We start from the raw sequence: 6,000 nt of genomic DNA, 5'->3' as shown, positions 1-6,000 counted from the left end.
TGCAGGTTAGATTCCCAGTCAGAGTACATGCCTGGGTTGTGGGCCAGGTCCCCAGCTGGGAGCATATGAGAGGCTCTCTTTCTCCTTCCCTTCCCTTCTCTCTAGAGATAATTTTTTAAAAATGTTCTTTAAAAAAGACCCTCTCTCCAAATACAATCACATTGGGGGTTAGGTCTTCAATGGGGAGAGACTGATTTAGTCCATAACGCATATGCAAAATTCGTAGAAACAGTGCCCGGCACACACTGAGCACTATACTAGTGTTTGATATTGTTATTAGGAAGTGCACGGAATTACACTGCTCATTCCCCTTGGGGAATGAAGTTACAAGTGATTTTAGTTTACATTTTTCTATATTTTCCAACATTTCTACATTGAACAATTTTATTAACTGAGGGCTAGGCGACATTGTGATTCAGCAAAAGATGTCAGTTGAACGTTGTTTACAGCTCCTCAACCATTTCAGCATATATTCAAAGACTTTGCTCTGAGAGGCTCTCAAGTTCTTGGCTCAGCTCTCCAGATGGGCGGTTGTCAGAGTAAAGAGAAGCAAAGGTCTGGCCCAGCTCACCCAGGCCCAGCGGCCAGAGCGGCTGTCCCCTAGTGTGCACAGGATGCGGGGTGGTGCCGCGCACTGTGTGTCCAGAGCTGGGAAACCCTTTAGCAGGTGGATAGTGAGGTCAGTCTGACTTCTTTTTTTTATTATTATTATATTTTAATCATTGTTCAAATACAGTTTTCTCCTTTTTAATCCCAATCCATTCCTCCCTCCCACCCACCCCACTTCCCTCCCATTACCACCCTCCCCTTAGTTTATGACCATGTGCCCTTTAAGTTTGTTCCTGTGAGCCGTTTCAAACAAAACCCATACGGACTTTTAAGCAGAAAATGAGCATATTAAAGAACGTTAGGTAGCTCACAACATTGTTGGAAGGTTCCAGAAACAGGGTCAGATATCAGTTTCCAGAAATAACTCCCCAGCCATCAACTCTTCCTCTTTGTAGCCTCTTCTCCCAGCCCTGTGCCAGCAAGATGGAGACTGCTGGCTGGACTCTTTGTCTCACTCATTGCTGACACTGGAATCAAAGGTTCATGTGTCTCCACCTCACTGGCATGGTCTGAGTCACTTACCTGCCCCTTCCTGCAAGGGAGGCAAAAAAGAGAGTTTTCTGGATTTTACCTTGGGAAGAAGGTACTTACAATGTGGGAAACTATCAAAATATAGGAGTGTTTAAAAATGTTGGCCAGCCCGAATAACAGAGGTCCTCTGCCGTCAGAGCACAGCCCAGACATCCTAACTGCAGCAGACCTGAGCCCAGAGGGGCTAAGGCCATCCTTGGCTGTCTCTTGGGACCAGTGGTCCTCACAGACCAGAGGGTGGTCACTGGTTATGAAAGAGGCAGCAGAGTCATGGCAAGTTGGTCCTAATTCCCAGAAGTCTCTAGATCAGCCCCAACTTACCAGAGAACACAGAAAGGGGCAGAGGATTGCCCAGGGCTGCACAGCATAACAGAATCAGGGCCAGGACTAGGAGTGGTGTCTATGGGGATTTAAAAGTCGGAAAATTTTAGTTGTAGGTAATACTAAATAAGCTTAGTAATCAGTGCATGTAAAAAGCCATTGTTTCAGGAACCAAAGGTATGACCCACCCTGATCCTAGGAGACCATAGGCAGTTCCACCTTTGCACCCTGGGAGGACTGCAAGCCCTCGAGATGATGTCTGAGTCATTGTACCCTGGGGGGAGATGTCCACTACCCAGGACACAGATAAAGAATCACTGGTCAACAGATGACAGAATGCTGCAGCTTTTTATCTGATTAACCTTCTTCCTGAATTCCAATCCCCTTACCTACACTTTTCTTCTCCTTACAAAAAGGGTTGTTTTGAAATAGAGTGTAAGATGGTCTGTTAGGGCACAGAACCCATCGTCTTCTCAGGCCACTAGCCATTGGGATAAAGCGCCCATACAAATTCAGTCACTGTCTCTGCTTATTGGGTCTGGTGGTGAGAGGCAGCACGAATGCCAGCTCTTCTGGTTTCAGTGTCCTTTGGCCCACTTCAGCGGCTGGCCAGGTTTAGGGCCTAACTCAAAGATCTCCTCCTCCAGGAGGTATTCTCTGGGTTAGGCCAGAACCAAATGTGTGGCATCAGGTTTGTCACCCTGGACTGCTGTTACTATAGCTCTCTTTCTGTCTCCCTGCACCCACAGTGCCCAGTGGGAGTAGGACCACATATCAGTGCACATGAGCCAATTGAGTGTCTGGTGGAGGAAGAAACTTATTTCTGTCTTTCTAGGTTCTTCCAGCTTGTCTAATCATTGAAACAATATAAGACAGATTAACAAGAGAAAATGACCAAATTTAATTCTATACATATGCATAGAACCTCACATCCATGAGAGGATAAGAGACTCCACATATACGAGAGGTTCAGAAACAAGAAGTTAAAATGTGAAATGTGTGACATTCTGAGCTGAGGAGGAAGTGAGACGCCTTGGGGGCTTCAGAGGAGAGGAAGGTCATTGGCAGGACAATAAGTTTTCCCTGCCCTATAAATGGGTCAGAAGAAGTATTTCTGGTGATAACTCTTATTATAGACAAGGCTCTTAATTTAAATTCTTTAAAGGAGAGGTAAAAGTTTCTTGGCCCAAAGGGTCTTGAATGTTTTCAGCTCAACATAATTCGCATGCCAAAGTGGCACTTCCTGAGGAAGTCTGATCTGAACTCCTTCAAGTGAATGAGTAAGTGAGTGAATGAGGGAATGAGAATTCGAAGGCCAGAACTTCTCTGTGATCTGAGACAGATACTCCCTCTCTAAACTTTAGTCTTCTGTTCTGTTGAACGGGATAATGTTCTCTGCATTCTCTGGGCCCTGTGCTGGAGCCAAAAACATGGTCAAGATTAGCTTGCCTGCCCTGTCCTCTCAGAAATGCTGATCTGGGAGAAGAAAGGTGTGAACAGAGGTAGATGGATACACTTTGCTTCCTCACACAACCAAAACAAGGACAACAACAAATTTAGAAACAAAAAACAACCAGAACCACCAGAAAACCGAACTGTATGGAAGTCCGACAACCAAGGAGTTAAAGAAGAAACATTCATTCAGACCAGCAGGAGGGGAGGGACAGAGATGGGCAGCTGGGGCAGAGAGGAAGTGTGGCTGCGGCTGGCAGACCCTGCGGTTCCACATTTGCATGTGGATAAACCAGGAAGCACAACTGGGAAGTAAGACAGACTGCTCAACCCCAGGTTCCAATATGGGGAAATAAAGTCTCAAAACATCAGGTTGTGAATACCTGTGGGAATTGCGGTGGTGGGAGAAACTCCTAGCCTCACAGGAGAGTTCATTGGAGAGCTCTCCACATGGTCCTAGAATGTACACAAGTCCACGCATCTGATAATCAGCACCTGAAGGGCCCAATTTGCTTGTGGGAAGTGGGAGAAGTGATTGAAAGTGGGTGGAGAGCCAAGCAAGTGGTATTGTTCCCTTCTGGGCTCCTTCCCTACATATAGCACCACAACCCAGCCTTGTGTGTTGCCCTGCTCTGGTGAATACCTAAGACCCCACCTCTTACAATGTAACAGGTGTGCTGAGACAAAACAAAATATGGCCCAAATGAAAGAACAGATCAAAGCTCCAAAAATAGAACTAAGCGATGAAGAGATAGCCAACCTATCAGATGCAGAGTTCAAAACACTGGTAATCAGGATGCTCACAGAAATGGTTGAGTATGGTTGCAAAATAGAGGAATAGTGAAGGCTATGCAAAGTGAAATAAAAATATACAGGGAACCAACAGTGAAGGGAAGGAAACTGGGACTCAAATCAACAATTTGGAGCAGAAGAAAAAAGTAAACATTCAACAAGAACAGAATGAAGAAACAAGAATTCAAACAAATGAGAAGAGGCTTAGGAACCTCTGAGACAACTTTAAATGTTCCAACATCTGAATCATAGGGGTGCCAGAAGGAGAAGAGGAAGAGCAAGAAATTGAAAACTTATTTGAACAAATGATGAAGGAGAACATTCCCAATCTGGCAAAGGAAATAGACTTTCAGGAAGTTCAGAGAGTCCCAAAGAAATTGTACCCAAGGAAGTACACACCAAGGCACATCATAATTACATTGGCCAAGATTAAAAATAAGGAGAGAATCTTAAAAGCAGCCAGGAAAAAGGAGAGAGTTACTTACAAAGGGGTTCCCAGAAGACTATCAGCTGATTTCTCAAAAGAAACCTTAAGGCAAGAAGGGGCTGGAAATAAATATTTGAAGTCATGAAAAGCAAGGACCTACATCCAAGATTACTTTATCCAGCAAAGCTATCATTTAGAATGGAAGGGCAGATAAAGTAGTTCCCAGACAAGGTAAAGCTAAAGGAGTTCATCATCACCAAGTCCTTATTATAAGAAATGTTAAAAGGGATTTATCTAAGAAAAAGAAGATGATCAAAAATATGAACAGTAAAAAGGACAACAGCACCTACTCACAACTATCAATAACTGAACCTAAACAAAAAACAGAAACAAAGCAAACAACTAGAATAGGAACAGAATCACAGAAATAGGGACCACATGGAGGGTTATCAGCAGGAAGAGAGAGGAGGGAGAAAAGGTATTCCCTAAAAATGTATAGAGAATAAGAAGCATAAATAGTAGATACAAAATACACAGGGGGAAGGTTAAGAATAGTGTAGGAAATGGAGAAGCCAAAGAACTTATATGTACAAACCATGGACATGAACTAAGGGTGGGAGGGAATGCTGGAGGGTAGCAGGTATGCAGGGCAGAGGGGAATAAAGGGAGAAAATGGGACAACTGTAATAGCATAATCAATAAAATATATATATTTTAAAAATGTGTGAACAGAGATGCCACTACTGTGGCTGACCTTACTGACTAAGAGAGAAGTTCGAGGACCCTCCAGCCTAGCCCCTGAATCTCTGGGCCCTGGTCCCTTTCTGCAGGGTTCCATGGCTGTCACACCAACAGTCTGGAGGCCTCAGAGTCACAACTGCCCATGTCCACAGATGGTCCATAGATGGAGGACCACAGAGAAGAAGGACACCTCAGGGGCCCAGGACAGGAAAGAGTAAGTCCCCTTCCACAGTGGTGGGAACAGGACAAGAAAGGAGGGAGTTACCTGGCCCTGATCCCACAGACAGACCTAGGGCCTTCCTGTCCCCATCCTTCAGGTGGGCCCAACCCATGCTCAGAGGAAAACAGAGGATTACTTAGTTAAGCTGGAATCTGACACAGCTCCTGAACAGGTTTTTGAATTAAAATATTCACAAGTAGCAGAGACATCTGTAGGAAGAATAACTGGATGCAACATTCTGCAGGAGGCCAGACTAAATGTGTCCCATGACATCACTCTAGGGAGGAGGCTGCCAGGAGCCGCGCAAGGGCCTGGAGCAGCGCTGCAGCTGAGTGCTGCAGAGGAGGACTGCGCCTGGGTTTGCTGCGTGGCTCTTGGGGTCCCTGCTCTGTGAAGAAACACTTTGCTGGCCCCTGGCTTATGGAGATGTTGTCGCCCACCTCTCTATGCCAGTCTAGTCTGGGGATATGCCTTTCTTCTGCCCAGCCTTCTGATTCCTTGTGGGTCTCCTTCTGAGAACCAGCAAGTCTTCAGTTAACCTGCTGCCAGTGGGTGTAGAGGGGGGATTCTGACAGTCATGTGACACCTTAGAGAAGCCCTGACAACCCTGGAGCATGAGAGGTTCCACCCAAGTCCCAACCAGGCTGTGCCTGAGTTCCAGCAGGAGCAACATTCCCTGCATCCAGATCCTGCGACAGGGAAGAAGGTGGAGGGTCTTATTGTAAACATGGGCAGTATCTCAGAGATGTGCATCTGCACACTTGCCCCTACCCGGTATACAGAGGCAGCCTCGGGCGCACACATGCCATACACGGGCACCGCAGGCACAGGACCCTACAGAAACGTGCGTCCCAGCTTAGAGCTGTGAGTGCGCATGCACTCAGGGTAGGTGGTCTCCGGTGTGTCT

The sequence above is a fragment of the Phyllostomus discolor genome, chromosome 13, assembly GCF_004126475.2.
Source record: "Phyllostomus discolor isolate MPI-MPIP mPhyDis1 chromosome 13, mPhyDis1.pri.v3, whole genome shotgun sequence".
Taxonomy (NCBI): domain Eukaryota; kingdom Metazoa; phylum Chordata; class Mammalia; order Chiroptera; family Phyllostomidae; genus Phyllostomus; species Phyllostomus discolor.
Note: the sequence above shows the minus strand (reverse complement) of the source record.